A 19,814-nucleotide genomic window follows, 5' to 3' on the forward strand; every position below is an offset into this window, starting at 1 on the left:
AGGATGGGCCCATCTACTTTGCTAGTAGGGTCATGAATGCTTTAGAGAGAGACTACACGGAGGCAGAACTCATGATGCTTTCTCTCATGTTTGCGATAAGGAAGTTTAGATCCTACTTGCTCCCAAAACCTTTTGTAATCTTCACCGCAGAGAATTTGTTCCCTTGGGTGTCATCTCAAATGAATCTTAGTACTAGGATCTCAAAGTGGATTATGGAGTTGCAAGAGTTTCAATACTCTTTCAAGGTAGAAGATAGTGTGCGTGCACAATTGGCAGGGATTCTCACTTATAGGGTGCATGAAAAGGAGATTAAGGTGCCTGAAGTAAAGACCCTACCATTGCCACCACCAAAAAGTATTCCTAATGCTTTTACCTTATTCTTTGATGGAGCTTTTCGTCGAGCCACAGGAAAAGCAGGGGGAGGGCTAGTGTTGCTCAACCCAAGTGGAGAGGTGGTGAAGTTCAATCTACCAAGTTCAGCTAGCAACAATGAAGCAGAATATGACACACTACTTCATGGTTTAAAAATATGCATTGGCCATGGTATACAACGTCTCATGGTAAAAGGGGATGCACTTCTCATTGTGAAGCAGATTTTAGGCATTTGGGCATGCAAAAATGAAAGACTAAGGGCCAAAGTTCATACCATCCGTAGGCTATTTAATCAATTTGAGGAGGTGCAATTATATCATATTCCTAGGAAACAAAATGAAGATGCTGATTTACTTGCACAACAAGTCGTTGCATGTGTAAAGAAAGAAGTGCAGGTCATCATGGTGGCGGCTGCTGTGAAGCAACCGAGGTACCAGGGATTGGAGTCATTGGCTCCCATCATTGGCTACATTTTGGAGGGTGAGTTTCCACCAGACTTCACAAAAGCTCAGAAGAGGAGACTCATGAAGAAGGCAAGCATGTATCTCTTCCTAGAAGGCTCCCTCTATCAAAGAGGGAAGGATAAAGTGTGCAGAAGAGTACCAACTATCGCGGAAATTCCATCCATTCTAAAAGGTTTGCATGAAGAGGCATGTGGTGGTCATTTTTTCCAAGAAGGCTCCCTCTATCAAAGAGGGAAGGATAAAGTGTGCAGAAGAGTACCAACTATCGCGGAAATTCCAGCCATTCTAAAAGGTTTGCATGAAGAGGCATGTGGTGGTCATTTTTCCCAAGAATTAATTGTGAAGAAGATTTTGCTTGCGGGGTATGTTTGGCCAAGTCTACATGTGGATGTCCAATATTGGTGTAAAAGTTGTCACAATTGTCAGGTAAATGGGAATAGAAGATTGATTTATGGTCCAAGGCAAATCGTGCTTGCAAATGGACCCTTTGAAAAGTGGGGCATTGATGCTATGGGTCCTCTGCCTAGGACAAAAAATGGTAAACTCTACATTCTAGTGGCTGTAGACTATATGACTAGGTGGGTGGAAGCACAAAGTGTGGCAAAGGTAAATGAGAGGACAGTGAGAAAATTCGTCTACACTCACATTTGTTGTAGATTTGGCACACCTTTGGAGATTGTTTCTGATAATGGTCCAGGGTTTAGAAAGGGATTGCTCATAGAAGTCTGTGAAGAACTTCGCATTCTACATCGTCACAGTACACCCTACTATCCCCAATCAAATGGTTTGGTAGAAAAAGCTAATGGTGTCATTGCAGGCATCATTAGAAAGATGGTGAAAAACAAGACAAAGTTGTGGGATGACTTCTTGGATGGTGCCTTGTGGGCGTATCGAACCACATATAGGGAAGCCACGGAGTTCACACCATTTCACTTGGTCTATGGTCAAGAGGCTTTACAGCCAATTGAGCTAAACATTTCAACAATGCGACTTCATCGCAAATCAACACAAGATGATCAAGAAGCATGGATGGATCGAGTTCTTACCTTAGCTGAGCTTGAGTGGAAAAGAGAAACAGCATACGAGTGCTATAAGAGGAAAGCCACACAGACAAAGGAGAAGCTTGACAAGAAACTGAAGGACAAAGGCATCAATGAAGGAGATCTTGTGCTAAGGTATGACAATCGACTCGATAATCGTTTTGATGCCAAATTTGAAACAAGATGGCAGGGGCCATACATAGTCAAGAAGGCTTTCAATTCAAGTTACTATCAACTTATGGACTTGAATGGGAAAGAGCACTCCAGGAAGGTAAATGGCTATCGCTTGAAGCCTTACTTGAGTCGCCTTCTACCAAAGGATCTACCAGAGAAAAAGGCAACTATGCCATGTCAGTATTGTTCCATGAAGCATGAGTGTAACACAAACCAAAATTCCAAGGGGCCAAACAATGAAGATCTTGTCAAGGACTCTGAAGCACTCTCTTTGGAAAAGATTCTTTATGATGGTACATGAATATACCATCATCCTGAGGGAGGGCTAATGATAGCTGTTTTTCGGCTCTCTGTAATTGCCATAGTGAGTTATCTCACCCTATCAAATCACTCAAACATTGTGGTTACCCTCACCCTTTCACTGTATATAGGTGCGTGTGAGTTAGGGGACTTTTCCCATATCTCCTTACTGAAATAAAAAACCCTCAATTAGCTAGTCATTGGGCTAGTTGAGCCAAAAAAATAAAAAAAATAAAAATATTATGTCCCATACGTATGTAAATATTTCTTTGTATATAGGGCCTAAATAAAAGATTTTTTCATAATTATTTTGGTATTTATTTAAATATTTCTACCTAGGTGTGTGTTATTTATGCTCTGTACATTGCCTCACCATTACCACAATTTTTCTTACCATTTTTCATACTCTTTATTCCATATAGAAATATTTTCATGTAAGCTTCTCTTATATTTGGTGTAACTCCACCCCAACAAAAATCCAAAAAAACTAGTTTTATTTTTTTCACTATTGTGATTTTTCCCTTCCTACATCTATTTTGTTTTTTTTCTAAAAAATTAGAACACCAAAAATATTTATCTTTTTATGGTAGCCTCATAATGAGAGAGATTTCTTTTGACCCCTTTATATTTTTTTCACTTATATTATTTATATTTGACATGTACATATTTTTTAGACCCCTCAATATTTAATTTTCTTAGTTGTACTATTCACTTATATCATGATCTCAATAATATCTTCAATTATAGACCTACCAAATAAGGTCAAGGGTAGGTGGCATGCATACATGCACTATGGAGGGCTCACTCTTGGAGGTATTCAAAAGAATCATCCAAAGAAGGACCCCACAAGGACCTTGTGCAGTGGAAAAAAACGGTCGGTTTTGCTGAATTTTTAAAGTTCACTTGCTCTCTCAATTTGAAAAGGTGATACAAACAAAAGTTGTAGCTCGTGGGCTGAACTTTTGCCTCAAATTTTTTCATATTTTTTTGAGCTACGAGCTGTGAGGTATGATTTTATTAGTGGACCCCAGTTTTCCCATGCTATGCAGCCACACTCTCTCTTCCACTTTATCATTTTCCTCTTTCACACACACTTCTCCACTCAACATCCCCACTTCTCTCACCACTCCTCTCTGCACCCTACTCACCGTCTCCTCAACCTTGAAGAATAAGAGAAACCATGGTGAACTCATACCTCCCACAGACAATTCCATTCCAAAATTGACCACCTAGTCTCATTTTTCCTCCTCCAAATTACCCATATCTATCAAAAAAACCACAAAATTCAGCCTCTTCTCTTAAAAGACAGCATCATGGTGGTTGATTACTCAGCTTCAATTACCTTGTCTCTCAAGGAAGGTCAAGAGTGGAGAAAAAATGTACCGTCAAAGCTAGTGGATCGTCAACAAGCGTCAAAATTGGCCATACTCAAGACACTTGGAGCATCAACCTTGTAAGAAATCCACATTTTCTTACCTCTTAAGAGTTTTTCTTCCTTATTTGTATCCTACATGGATACTCCCATTGTAAATATCCAATTCCATTTGTAAATTAATACTAACTCTACTAACACTAACCCACTATGAAAAGTCCTATCACCTCCATTTCTCTCCTCTCTCTTTCCCCACCAACTTCTTGATAATTCCAAGCAAAAGAAATTAGATAAATTGCTAAAAATCTAACCCAACCATGGTTAGAGGAATAACCCTAGCCTTCAAAATTGCTATAAAAGGAGGGTGTAGCTAGCACAAAAACGGGGGAGAAGAAAGAGCACTATGCTATAGCTTGAGAAGCCAAGCTCAACCTCTTGAGAAGGAGCTCTTGAGTGGAATCTCATTGGCATTAGGCATATGTATGTGTTGTATTAGGGGTGATTAGCAAGGGAACTCTATGCCATTGTAAGAGAGAGTGATCATTAAATTGAGAGTAGAAAATCTATCATTTCTCCTACTAGAGTAAGCCCAACATTTGCTGAATCAAGGAGGGTGAATTTGGACTAAGCATGGATACCTTGTCTCCCTTCCAACGTGAAGTCATGGACAATAATGATGTGTAAGTGTCTTGGTGTTTTATTTAAGTTCTTGATAGCTTGTCTCCGGGTATTGTTATCAATTTAGCCATCAATCCCACATGCTGTAAGAGGGCGACAGGGTGGAGAGGACTCCCCTGGCCTTAAGACAGTGATTGGGGTGGCTTTTTTCTTGTGATGTGTTGTGGTGTAATTTACTTAGGCTATGTTGAACAAATACTAATCTTACTTTGATTGGTCATGACAGATTTGTAAGAAGGCATTAGTGCAACAAGCACCCCCTTCTCTCTCTTTCTTACATATATATATTTATGTTTGCTTGATCATTAACGATACACTTCAAAGCAGCCCGAGCACCATCTCTCTCTCTCTCTCTCTCTCTCTCTCTCTCTCTCTCTCTCTCTCTCTCTCTCTCTCCTCTCTCTCTCTCTCTCTCTCTCTCTCTCTCTCTCTCTCTCTCTCTCGTGTTTTAGTGTGTGAGAGTGTTCCATTGGTGTTAGGGTTAGTGTAAATTCCTTGATTGTTTGTGGGTTGCTCTAACGATTCTCCTCTTTTGCGTCCTAGTTCGCTCTTAAACTAGGTGGTGCCCCTTGTGTAGTTGGGATTTGGCTGGGGGTTTGTTGTTTTGGTTTGTGTTGTGTTGTGCCCCAGCCCCATTGAGCAGCACGGGAGCCTTGAAGGGTGTCTAGAGGTTGCTCTTCTTGTTGCCTGCCCCGGACCGCTTCAATGCCTGCGGAGCTAATGTATGGTCAAAAGCCAATGATGCCGATTGAAGATACAATTCCCACATGGAATGTACTACCTTGGCAAGAGGGGCTTAGCAGCGAAGATCTCCTTGCACTGCGTATAAGGCAACTAGAGAGAAGACCTGGAGACATTGAAGCTGCAAAAGAACGACTCAAAAATGCAAGGTTGAAAAACAAGGACTACTTTGATAAGCGACATGGACTCAGGAGCAAAGCAATTGACAAAGGTGACTGGGTTTTAGTGTATGATAGTAGCCTTGATAACCAGCACACAGTCATGCGCAAGTTCTCAAAAAGATGGTTTGGACCGTATGTTGTAAAGCATGTGCATGTCTTGTCTGAACTAGATGGTACAGAAGTAAAGATTCCCATTGCAGAAAAAAGGATTAAAATGTTTAAGAGAAGAGGAGACAATGATCTAGAAGATGTTGATGAGGAAGAAGAGAAAAACACAAGTGAAGATCAAAGTGAACATGAAGCTCTGGAATCATCCAATGAAGAAGGAATCAAGGAAGATGTACAAGAGGTTTGATCTTACAAAGAGACAATGTGGCACATACCGGAGGATGTGCACGTTTGGAGGGGGTGGATGTCGTGTTGTGGCACGTATATAGTGGGAACGGGCATTAAACGATTTATCTTGTGACTTTTTGACGCATAAGTATACTTCATATAATACTCATATATGCATAAATAAAATCTTTCTACCATACCTTACTATTACCTTTGAAGTAATATAAATGTACATTACTATTAGAAAGTACTACAAGAGAAGTATCAATGATTGTGCCTCTTTTTGTCTGAGGGGAAAATCATTTGTATATTTCTTCTAATATCTCAGCTATACCCTACCATATATAAATTATTTTCTTCTTTTCACATTTATTTAATAATATAACCCTTCAATAATGCATACCTTCTTGGATACATACAAGAGGGAAGGGCCTATTAGAAGACTTTATGAAAAGGAAGATCCAAAGCTTCTTGGACCATGCCAATTTGAAAATCCCAACCTAAGGGCGTGGAGAAAAGTCCAAAACCAAGTCAAGCTCTTTTAGTAGGCCAATTTTTCCTTTTGAATCATGTCAATCCGAGTTACAGGTCAAAAGTTACAGGGAAACCAGTGAAAAACTCTCTCACAACTACACTGAAAGAAGAGATGGTAAACAGGTGAATCAAGTGAAAAGAGGTAATCTTGTTCTTTTTTCATAAAATAAGATATTTGGAGGATAAAAGACATAAGCATGTGAATGTGACACCTCAAAGATGCCTTGAAGGACAAGACACATGTTGAGATGTCGAGCTCTACATCTTGAGCTGGCATCCACTACGGGTCTTAGCCGCTTACGACATTTACTCAGTGGCGCGTTAAGTGACCGACACGGAGGATCTTTGCCCCAGTGATTCTACAGCTGGACTACACTTATAGTGCCAGCCTAGTACACTTCTAGCGAGTTCACACTTAGTGACCGCATGTACATATGTGCTACTTTTCAGTTTTAGCACTTAGTCATTTTGTACTCTCTTTTCTGTACAAAGGAGAAGACGCTTTCCATCCCTGTGTGCTTTGTGATTGTCTTGTGTAGCTCTCTTGCATCCTCTTTCTTTACATGGTATCAAATCTTGGTGCAGGCAAGAGAGGCTAAGAGAGCAAGAGCATCACAATCCCTTCGTTCGCAATCCACGACCAGATGCCGAATACGCTCCGCGCATCGAAAAAAAAATTAGAGGTTTTTCGTACAAGTTTCTGAACAGGTCTCCAAAGTGCAATAGATAGAGATTTACTGTACAAGTACAGTGGTTGTATGTACGCTTGATTGTGGACACTCATTGAGTGTAGAAAGCGTTACAGGTACCACGATAGGAGGTTCAGCAGATTTGCAGGTTTTTGCAGATTGCAGCTATTTTGTCTTAGTGCTTCAAGATGTCTGACGGTTTCAGTCAGATTGTCACTGAGAAGCTTGAGAAAAATAACTACCCTGCATGGAAGTTCAGAATAAAAAATTTCCTAAAAGGAAAAGGTTATTGGGACTATGTAGAAGGAGACAATGAAAAGGAACCAGAGATTCCCGAGGCAAATGCTACAGCAGAACAAAGGAAAGCTTTGAGGGACTGGCAACAAGGCCAAAGCAAAGTGATGTATTGGCTTTCTATGAGCATCACAGATGGCATGATGGGCTATCTACAGGATGCTGAAACCTCTGCCATTGCATGGAAAAACTTAGGCAGAGTGTTCGAGGTGAACACCAAGGCCAGGAAGCTTCAACTAAAGTCGGAGCTAAATCAGGTTAAGAGGAATAACCTCTCCATCAATGATTATGCTTTGAAGATCAAGAGTATCATTGAGGCTCTTGGATCTATTAAAGTCTTAGTGGAAGACGATGACATTGTCTGTGCATGCTTGGATGGTCTAGGAGATGAGTATGTACATTTCAGGTCTTCCATGAATACAAGAGACGACATCCCCATGTTCCAAGATTTGATTTCTATTCTTATTCTTGAGGAGAAGAACCTTGACACATCTTCTTCTCATGGAATAAATAATTCTGAACAGGCCTTCTATTCTAACTCCAACAGAGGTAGAGGTAGAGGTCGTGGTCAAGGCCCAAGGGGTTGCAGGGGCCAATTTTGAGAAGGTCAATCAAATCAAAACAATACAGGTGGCAGGGGAAACCAGTCTCAAGGCAGGGGGAGTCAAAGAGGTCGTGGTGCAGGATCAAGTAGGCAGCAACATACTGCAAATAGCAGAGAATGTTGGAATTGTGGTGAAAGAGGTCACATGTCACGTGACTGTTCAAAAGGAAAAGCAAGTGGAAAGAGAGAACAGGGAAACTATGCATCTACTAGCAGAGATGCAGATGACAGCAAAAACGAGCGCATGTTTGTTATGCAACATATAATGAATACAATGACTGCAGAGAATTCCACCGAAGATGATGTTTGGTATGTGGATTCAGGTGCCTCTAATCACATGACGTCTCGTGGAGAGTGGTTTAGAGATATGCGCAAACCAGACGTGTCAGGCTATGTGCAGACAAGAGATGACACAGCTCACCCCAATGCTCATGTAGGTGACATACCTCTAAATACGAAGAGTGGGAAATCAAAGTACTTAGCAGATGTACTTCATGTCCCAAACATTACAAAGAATCTTGTTTCTGTTGGACAAATGGTTGAGCAGGGTTTGCAAGTTCTCTTCAATCCCAATGGCTGTTATGTAGAAGATTTCCAGAATGGCTGTAAGCTGATCATAGAGCTCAAATGTGTGGCCAGAATGTTTATGCTGAATGTAGACATGCCTGAGGTGAAAGCTGCATTATTTGCACAGGGCACAAGTGTTGTGGCTGATGTTTACATTTGGCACAAACGCATTGGCCATGTCAATGAGCAGAGATTGCGCAACATGCAATCAAAACAGATTGTAAAAGGTTTGCCCAAATTCAAGGTCGATGGTATGCATAAAGTGTGTGCAGCATGCCAGTTTGGAAAACAGTCAAAGGGCTCATTTCCACATGAGCGCAATGTATGTAAAAAGCCACTTGAGGTGGTGCACACAGATGTTTGGGGTCCAACCGATACTGCAAGTATACATGGTTGTAGGTATTATGTCTCTTTCATTGATGACCATCAAAGGAAAGTATGGGTCTACTTCATGCGTAACAAAAGCGAAGTGTTTGGTCACTTTCAAGACTTCAAAGTCATGATTGAGAAGGAGACAGATATGCAAATCAAGACATTGAGGTCAGATGGAGGGGGAGAGTACTTCTCCAATGATTTTTCAGATTTTCTGCGAATGCATGGTATATGCAGGCATTTTACATGTAGATATACTCCACAGCAGAATGGGGTCGCAAAAAGGAAAAACAGACACATTGCAGAGGTTGCACGTGCATTGATGAATGAGAAGAACATGCCTCATCATTTCTGGGCTGAAGCTGTAAATACAACTGTGTACATTATGAACAGGACACCTACAGCTGCGGTGCATGATGTAACACCTGAGGAAAAGTTTACAGGTACAAAGCCTGATTTGGCACACTTGAAAGTGTTTGGCTGCATAGCTTACGTGCATGTACCACATCAGTTGCGTAGGAAATTGGATCCTAAAGGAGAGAAATTTACTCTTGTGGGATATTCCCTTGAAAAAAAGGGGTACAGGTGCTACAATCCTACTACACGAGAATTACGAGTGAGGAGAGATGTAGTCTTTGATGAAATGAGCAGCTGGTACAGTAATGCACATGGCACTATTGGGGCTGATGTAAAAGATGATGTGGTTGTACAAAATGTGAGGCCAAAGTCATAGGTTTTGAGTGAACCACAAGAGTCCTCTTCTCATGGCTATGTTGAGAAGACATGGAATGGTAGACTACGTACGCAGGTTACTCCACCAGCAGGTACAGGGAATGTATCACGAAAAGGAAAGGAAAAGGTTGATGAACCTCCCTTTATGGCTAATGCATCATCAGTTTTTTCACATGTAGACATGGATTCAGATGGTTCTGAACAAAGTCTTGATGAGGAATTTGGAATTCCGGCTGTCAGGACACCTGGTGTAAGGAAAGTACAAGAAGATGCTAGAGGGCAAAGGAGTGACCCAGGACCGTGCAGATCTAACAGAGTCAGAAATCCAGTTCAAAAATTGACTTATGATGGATATCTAGCGCACCACCAAGCCTACATGGCTAAGGTGATACAAGATGTGGAGCCCACATGTTTTGAGGATGCAGTTGGAAATGTGCATTGGGATGATGCAATGAATGAAGAGATGGCTGCATTGGAAGCAAACGACACATGGGAGTTGGTGCCATTGCCAAGTGGCAAGAAAGCTATTGTCTATAAATGGGTGTATAAAACCAAGCATAAGGCTGATGGTAACATTGAGCGTCACAAGGCAAGGCTGGTTGCAAAGGGTTATGCACAGACGTATGGCATAGACTATGAGGAGACCTTTGCTCCAGTGGCAAAGATGACGACTGTGAGAGCTATCATAGGAGTGGCTGCATCTAGAGGATGGATTATGCATCAAATGGATGTAAAGAATGCCTTCTTGAATGGTGAGTTGCAAGAGGAAGTGTATATGGATCAGCCACTTGGTTATGTCGATCCAGGTTACCCAGATTATGTATGCAGACTTCTCAAAGCTTCGTATGGTTTGAAGCAGGGCTCTAGAGCATGGTATGACAGGATTGCCAAGTATCTTGTCAGTACTAGTTTTAGGAGAGCTCATGCTGATCATTCACTCTATGTACGTGAGAGTGATGTGGGAATTGTGGTCATTACCATATATGTAGATGACCTTATTATTGTGGGTGACAATGCTATGGAGATTGACCATGTGAAGGGTCTTCTCAAACAGGATTTTGAAATGAAAGATTTGGGCGAGTTGCGCTACTTTCTTGGCATTGAGGTGATCAGGACTCCGGAGGGTGTATGGCTGTCACAGAGACATTATGCTTTGGACATGTTGTCAAAGTATGGTATGGCTGATTGTAAGCCAATTTCTATTCCCTTGGATGTGAATGCAAAGCTGAGTGCAGAGAAGGGTGACGTTGTTGAGGATGTCAAGATGTACAGGAAGATTGTGGGTAGTCTAATCTACTTGACTATCACGAGGCCAGACTTGAGCTACACAGTAGGCTTGGAGAGTCAGTTAATGCAGCTTCCGAGGAAGCCACATTTGGATGGAGTACGACGCACACTTTGGTATGTGCAAGGGACTCTTGACTACGCATTGTTCTATGCAGCAGATGTGCCATTAGCATTGTATGGGTATACATATGCAGATTGGGCAGGTAGCATTGTTGATAGGAGATCTACGAGTGGCTTCATGTTCTCTTTTGGGAGTGCTATTGTTACTTGGAGCAGCAAAAAGCAGCCTACGGTTGCTTTATCGAGCATAGAGGCCGAGTACAGAGGTGTAGCAGTTGCAGCATGCGAGGTAGCTTGGCTACGCACATTACTTGAGGACTTGGGAGTGCAAGTGGACCAGCAGATTGTCATCCATTGTGACAACCTCAGTAGCATGCAGTTGGCTAGGAACCCAGTGTTCCATGCCAGGACCAAGCACATAGAGGTCCATTACCATTACGTTCGAGAGTGAGTGTTGGCGGGCGACATCGACTTGGTCTACGTCAGCACAGAGGAGCAGATAGCAGATATCTTTACCAAGGCCCTTGGAGCTGAGAAGCTTTGACGTTTTCGAACTCCCCCTCGAGCTCTGCGACATGCAGAGCTCGAGGGGGAGTGTTGAGATGTCGAGCTCTACATCTTGAGCTGGCATCCACTACGGGTCTTGGCCGCTTACGACATTTACTCACTAGCGCGTTAGGTGACCAACACGGAGGATCTCTACCTCAGTGATTCTACAGCTGGACTACACTTATAGTGCCAGCCTAGTATGCTTCTAGCGAGTTTACACTTAGTGACCGCATGTACATATGTGCTACTTTTCACTTTAGCACTTAGTCATTTTGTACTCTCTTTTCTGTACGAAGGAGAAGAAACTTTCCATCTCTGTGTGCTTTGTGCTTGTCTTGTGTAGCTCTCTTGCATCCTCTTTCTTTACAACACACAAGTTGGGACCCCCTGCTGGAGCCACACAAAAGATGCCTAGGCGGGGCCCACATACATCATGCACCCACATGGAGACTCAACGACCAAAAATGCTGAATTTAATGATATTTTGAGTCCTAATATTGCCCATTTTAAGAAATATCCAATGAACATTTGATTTAGGCTAACTCTTTAGCCTAATCAAGTGATTATGTAAAACATGGCTCCCTCACCTATAAAAAGGGCAACCTTCTCTTCATTGAGGCAAGTGATGAGTGAGTGAGAATATCTCAATTCCATAGTGTCACGCTCATCTTAGTGCCACACTTTCTCTTGAAGAAAGGCTTAAGTCTTGCCTCATCTTCTCTCTCCATTAAGGTTGTGGCGATTGCTGTCATGTAAGATATATGTTGCTAGTTTTTCTTTCGTTTGCATATCTAGTCCAATACTTGTCTTTAACTCCTTCTCTATCTCTCATTATCTATCTTTAATACCACCACCACACTTAGATCTATCTCTAATTCTATCTTACTCCTCCTTTGATCTCTCTTGTTGTGTCCTAATTGTTTCATTGGAAGATATTCAAGCAGCAACCTTGTCAATGTAATGGGTACAACCTTCTTGCGGGAAACAATTATGTGCACAAGGTTAGTAACCATATCTTCATCTTCCACAAGCATCTCTCTCTCTTAAGGTTCTCATTCTCTTCCACAAACTCTAGAATCGCCTTGCTACAAGTACTTCTCTCCCCGTCGCAGTATCCTTATTGCCTAAGGGCAACAATAGGGCTTGGGAGAGAAACTCTCTTCTTCTTCTCCTTTCACTTCTTTCACACCTTTATCTTTGAACATACTAAGTATATCATTTGATGAATAACCATAATCCACATAGAGGTAATTTCTTTCAATTCCATTCAGTGCAATCTATTAGGGTCAACATTTGGATTAGTCGAAAGATTCACTTTCAGCAACACATAGTGTTTCTATTTGGTCCTTAAAGGATCAACGAAATACTTCTCTCACCAGATCACATCATAGTACCTATTATTGACTATGACTTCTCTTTTGATGTGAATGTGGTTATTTTATTATGAATCAAGAGGATTTGTACTCACAACTAATCCCAATCGTTAGACAAAACATATACATTATAGTAAGCACAAAGCTACAGTTCCAAAGAGCAATCCGTAGCTTATTTGGACAACAAAGATTAAATATCATTAACTCATCCATTAACCCTTTTATCCTACCCATGATACGATATGATCGTAATCTCAATGTTTTCATTTTTGTTTTGTTCTGACTATCTTTCATGAGTTCTCTCCATCATGTGTGTGTTTGTAAGGAAAAGTGAGCGGCTTCTTTGGCTACATTTGTTCTTTAGCTCTAGAAGCTATAAGTGGTACCACATAAAGTGATGAAGACTCTTGAAAGTAATGCACAAACACTTATACTGTTTTATAAAGTACGCAGTGCTATTTGTTTACAGGGTCAACATGACACTTTGTTATGGGAAGTAGAAGTGGTGACAAGGCATCTTCGATTTGTGGAAATTATTATTAGTTTTTTCAAGTCAAGAATGCCTATCCTTCCTGTCAGGCCGCCTGTTCATTTGGGATCGGACAATAGCTGTGCGCAGTTAGGTGATTGTGTTGCTTGTGCGATGTCTATCATGCAGACTGTTGTTACCGGTGTCTACATACTCCAGTGTCAACATCCGTATCACCCCCACTTTGTTTTGTAACTGCCTGTAAGTCTTCCGGCCAGTGTCTATTTCATGGATGTGAGGAACCTTTAAAAGATGCTTTGAAGCTACTGGCACCTAGAGAGGCAAACATGGATGAGCATGTTGGTACATGTAATCAATGTTTTTATACCTTATGATATGAAGCTGATTGTAGATTCATTCCTTGACCATTTTGTTTCTTTTCTCCATGTAATTTTAGAGAAAGATCCAATGGAAGGCATCTTTGGATCTGTTGTTGATGGAATTGGTAATATTCTGTGGAACATTCTTCTCTTTGAATGTTCACATAACTTAATATTGAGTATTATTACATTGTCTTTTATGTAGCACACTCCCAAGCTGGGTCATCACGCAAGCCCAATATGATAGCATGTGTGGTGGGTGCGGGGATACGAATGCATCCCAGAAACAAGCAGGTGAAGACACTCCGGACCAACAAAAGGCAGAAAAAAGGGCTGAAAAAAGAGCAGATGTAGTGGGAGCTCAAGGTGACGCATCCAAGGAGTCAGCCAAGGTGCCTGATCTGAAGCCAGAACCTGCAATAAACAAGGATGTAGAGGACGCTGAAAAATCATCTGAGAAGCCAATTTAAAAGGATACAACAATGAACTTGTCTGATGAGGACGCGGATCTTTATATTTCAGATGTTTGTGCAGAGATTTTGGGACGTAGGAAAAAGAGGAGCAACACTGAAGAGCGCGCCACACCAAAGAAAAAATCTAAGGTTGCATCCGAGCCTCCAGGGCCTACTCCAGAAGGTTAAAAAATCCAAGGAGCCTTCATGTGCTCGAAAAAAAACTAACCTCCAAGCACCCAACCTTAAACCTCCCAAACCAAAGTCCCGCAAGAAACTTCTGTAGCCCCTATTAACCTTTTGTAATTTGGTCTTTGTACCCTCATTTTGATGATAATGAAACGAAGGCTTTATTTTTCGTTCACTAGTTGTTTATTGCTCATTGATTGTCTATTTATTGTACTCATATTGTTCATTAATTGTCTATTTATTGTACTCGTATTGTTCTTTCCGATATCATCATGAGCATCTTCAAGTAGAGCTTATTTTTTCTCCAGTATCTTCTGCCAAGTGGACTGTTGTTGCCATAGAAGTTTAGGAAATTAATGAAATGGAAATCAATAGCCTGGAAGGTATACTTTTCAAGTGTATTTTGAAAAGGTTAATATGTCAGTATGATTGAGTTTTTTAAGGCATGGTACTTGTCTATGGCAGAACTTAGCAGGATTGGAGATGTTCAAAACCAGATGAGAAGGTTGAAGACATAGCAGCTAAGCAGAATGCAGAGTAGGATGCAGATGTAACACCAGATAAAGTAGAGGAAGACCAGGAACCAACAGTTTGCCCCGAAATTGAGGAGATTTCGCCAAACTGCCCTGGATGGGGATATCTTGTTTCGAATTTCTACAAGATCAAAAAGCTCATCATCCTTGATCTCAAGGAAGTATGTGTGAAATGAGATGTAATAAAACGTGATCCAAAGATTGGACAACTTAAACACCCTCCACTTCCAGCTTCCAACAGAGTTAAACTAAAAAGAGTGGGAGAGAAGTTGTGGATCTACTACCGTAGAGATGTTGAGCAATTTGTTTGGGATTTGAGGAAAATGGCAGATGCAATGATTTGAAGCACTTGTAATGCTGCTAACATTGAGCTAATCCTCTGTACATGTTGGCCAGACATATGGGAACATAGGACTTATTACTTTAGGGATCTCTTTGAAGGAGTACGAGCGGAAGTGTGACGCGAGAGAGAGTGCGAGAAGAAGAGCACGACGATATGGTGAACTCGCTCTACTATAATGTGTAGAGCATAGTGAGTTCTTATTAGGTTTTTAAAAAAGAATATGTCTACATACCTGGCGGCCCGCCCACTTACCTGGGCGACCACATTGGGCTTTATACCCCAACAACCTCCCACTTAAAGTCCAATGTGGTACTTTAAGTGTGAGAGAAGCTACTATACAAGCTAATATACAAGAGATGTAGAGAAGTGATGTACTACCCTACACCTAACTGCTTGCAAAAATGCGCAAAGCTCTCTGAGGGAAGTCCTTTTGTAAGTAGATCAGCAGGATTTTCTGTGGTGTGAACTTTGACAACCTGAAGATGCTTATCCTCGAGCATTTCCCTGATGAAATGATACTTCACATCCACATGCTTTGTCTTTGAGTGATAAACTGGATTGCGAGCCAATTGTATAGCACTTTGACTATCAAAATATAACACAGGCATCTCTTCTTTGATTCCCAAATCTGTTACTAGTCGATTAAGCCAAATTGATTCTTTGCATGCCTCTGATGCTGCAACATATTCAGCCTCTGTAGTAGACTGAGTAACGCAATCTTGTAATCTAGAACGCCATGATACTGCTCCACCAGCCAATGTAAAGACATACCCTGACATAGACCTTCGGTTGTCTAAGTCACCTGTATAATCTGAGTCTGTAAAACCCTTTACACTTAGCTCCTGACTCCCATAGCATATACGCATACTCTTTGTAGCTTTCAGGTATCTCAATATTCCTTTCACTGCCTCCCAATGTTTCTTGCCTGGGTTCGACATGTATCGACTTACTACTCCCACTGCAAATGCAATGTCTGGGCGAGTAGCAATCATTGCATACATCAAACTACCCACTGCAGACGCATATGTAATCTTATCCATTTCATCCTGTTCTTCCTCTGACACAGGAAAATCTTGTTTGCTAAGTTTCACATATGGTGGCAATGGAACACTCAGTGCCTTTCCCTTCTCCATATTGAAACGTTGCAAAACCTTGTCAATATACTCTGTTTGAGATAACCAAATCAACTTCTTTGATCTGTCTCTCTCAATGCGTATACCAAGTATATGACTTGCCTCACCCATGTCTTTCATGTCAAACGATTTTGCCATCTTTGACTTCAAAGCTGAAATTTCTTCCAAGTGCTTGCCAGCAATCAACATGTCATCCACATACAAAATAAGGATCAGCCAACTGCCATCCTTAGCCTTCTTTGTATATAGACAGTGATCGAACTCACTACATTTGTAGCCTTGAGAAAGTAGAAACTTGTGGAATTTATGGTACCATGCCCTCGATGATTGTTTTAAGCCATAAATACTCTTTAACAACTGGCATACCCAATCTTCCTTGCCTTTCTCAACAAACCCTTTTGGCTGCTGCATGTAAATTTCCACATCTAAATCACCATGCAAGAACACTGTCTTGACATCCATTTGGTGCAACACCAAATCTAATATGGCAACCAATGCAAGAAAGCATCTCAATGTAGTCATCTTGACCACCGGAGAGAAGACTTCATCAAAGTCAATGCCTTGTTCTTGCTTAAAGCCCTTGGCAACAAGCCTTGCTTTGTACTTTGGCTGACTATCATGAGCGGTGATCTTATACCTGTAAACCCATTTACAAGGTAGAGCCTTTTTGCCCCGTGGTAATTTAACTAGCTTCCATGTCTGGTTTTTATGCAGAGCTGTCATCTCTGACTGCATGGCCAATTGCCAATTCCCGGAGTCCTTCATTTGCACTGCTTCCTTGTAACATGAAGGCTCATTGCAATCAGTCAACATGACATAGTTCATAGATGGAACAAACCTATCAGGAGGTGGCGTGACACGTCCAGATCTACGCACAATAGGTGGCTCAGGATCAACCACAACCTGTGGTTCCAATCTATCCTGTCCTTGCTCCGCTTGAGCCCTGACATTTTGTCTTGCACGTGCAGGTCCATCTTCTTGGAAGACAACTCTTCTAATCTCCTCAACCCTCTCTGGTTTAGAATGATATTTGGATTCATTAAAGTGAACATCATTGCTGCGGACAACCTTTCTGGATTCGGGATCCCAAAGTCTATACCCCATCTCACCAGAATTACCATAGCCTAGAAAGATGCACTTTCTACTCTTTGGCTCAAGTTTGTTCCTAAATTCCTTTGGAACATGAGTATATGCCTCACAGCCAAAGACTCTGAGATGCTTGTATGAGGGCATTTTTCATGACCATACCATCTCTAGCACTGAATCCTTCTGCAAAACCTTGCTAGGAGATCTATTTACAAGATGAACAGTTGTTGATACAGCTTCAGCCCAAAACCCATTTGGCAGCTGTGCATTAGACAACATACTTCTGACCTTCTCTTGTATGGTCCTATTTATCCTCTCACCAACACCATTTTGAGGAGGATTGTAAGGAGCAGTAAGTTCATGTTTTATACCTTTTGACTCACTACAGTCTTGAAAGGCCTTTGAAACATACTCTCCACCATTGTCAGTGCGTAAGCATTTAAACTTCTTGCCACTCTGATTCTCCACAAGTGTCACAAACGTTTTGAAAACACTAAACGCTTCATCCTTGTGCTTGAGAAAGTAAACCCATACTTTCCTCGAGTAATCATCTATAAATGTCATAAAGTAAGAAGCTCCCCCTAGAGATAGGTTAGGCATAGGTCCACACAAATCACTATGAACAAGTGCCAACTGTGTATCTCTTCTACTGCTTCTATGCTTATGTGGCTGCTGTGTTTGCTTACCATACAGACAATGTTCACAGAATTCAAAATCATTAAATGAAAAGCCAGGCAAATAACCAGAACGAGACAAGATTTCCATTCCCTTCTTGGACATATGTCCTAACCGGCTATGCCACAAAGAAACGTTCGGCTGTTCGGTTACATTTATTACATTTTTAGAGACATTTGATACTGAGGCGGTCCGGGGCGGGCAACAAGAAGAGCAACCTCTAGACACCCTTCAAGGCTTCCGTGCTACTCAATGGGGCTGGGTCACAACACAACACAAACCAAAACAACAAACCCACAGCCAAATCCCAACTACACAAGGGGCACCACCTAGTTTAAGAGCGAACTAGGACGCAAAAGAGGAGAATCGTTAGAGCAACCCACAAACAAGCAAGGAATTTACACTAACCCTAACACCAATGGAACACTCTCAGACACTAAAACACGAGAGAGAGAGAGAGGGAGAGAGATAGTGCTCGGGCTGCTTTGAAACGTATCGGCAATGATCAAGCAAACACAATTATATATTTAAGAAAGAGAGAGAAAGGGGGAGGGGGTGCTTGTTGCATTAATACCTTCTTACAAATCTGTCATGACAAATCAAAGTGAGATTAGTATTTGTTCAACATAGCTTGCGTAAATTTCACCACAACACATCACAAGAAAAGCCACCCCAATCACTGTCTTAAAGCCAGGGGAGTCCTCTCCACCCTGTCGCCCTCTTACAGTATGTGGGATTTATGGCTAGATTGATGACAACACCAGAAACAAGCTATCAAGAACTTAACAAAAAACACCAAGACACCTACGCATCATTGTTGTCCATTACTTCACGTTGGAAGGGAGACAAAGTATCCAAGTTTAGTCCAAATCCACCCTCCTTGATTCAGCAAATGTTGGGCTTACACTAGTAGGAGAAATGATAGATTTCCTACTCTCAATTGAATGATCACTCTCTCTCTTACAATGGCATAGAGTTCCCTTGCTAATCCCCTATTACAACACATGCACATGCATAAGACAATGAGCTTCCACTCAAGAGCTCCTTCTAGAGAGGTTGAGCTTGGCTTCTCAAGCTATAGCATAGTGCTCTTGCTTATGGCTCCCCCCTTTTGGTGCTAGCTACACCCTCCTTTTATAGCAATTTTGAAGGCTAGGGTTACTCCTCTAACCATGGTTGGGTTAGATTCAGCGATTTATCTAATTTCTTTTGCTTGGAATTATCAAGAAGTTGGTGGGGAAAGAGAGAGGAGAGAAATGGAGGTGATAGGACTTTTCATAGTGGGTTAGTGTTAGTATAGTTAGTATTAATTTACAAATGGAATTGGATATTTACAATGGGAGTATCCATGTAGGATACAAATAAGGAAGAAAAACTCTTAAGAGGTAAGAAAAGGTGGATTTCTTACAAGGTTGATGCTCCAAGTGTCTTGAGTAAGGCCAATTTTGACGCTTGTTGACGGTCCACTAGCTTTGACCGTACATTTTTTCTCCACTCTTGACCTTCCTTGAGAGACAAGGTAATTGAAGCTAAGTAATCAACCACCATGATGCTGTCTTTTAAGAGAAGAGGCTGAATTTTGTGGTTTTTTTGATAGATATGGGTAATTTGGAGGAGGAAAAATGAGACTAGGTGATCAATTTTGGAATGGAATTGTGTGTGGGAGGTATGAGTTCACCATGGTTTCTCTTATTCTTCAAGGTTGAGGAGAAGGTGAGTAGGGTGCAGAGAGGAGTGGTGAGAGAGGTGGGGATGATGAGTGGAGAAGTGTGTGTGAAAGAGGAAAATGATAAAGTGGAAGAGAGAGTGTGGCTGCATAGCATGGGAAAACTAGGGTCCACTAATAAAATCATAG

This window comes from Adiantum capillus-veneris, chromosome 25 (genome assembly GCF_014529385.1).
Source record: "Adiantum capillus-veneris isolate H3 chromosome 25, ASM1452938v2, whole genome shotgun sequence".
In the NCBI taxonomy this organism is placed as follows: domain Eukaryota; kingdom Viridiplantae; phylum Streptophyta; class Polypodiopsida; order Polypodiales; family Pteridaceae; genus Adiantum; species Adiantum capillus-veneris.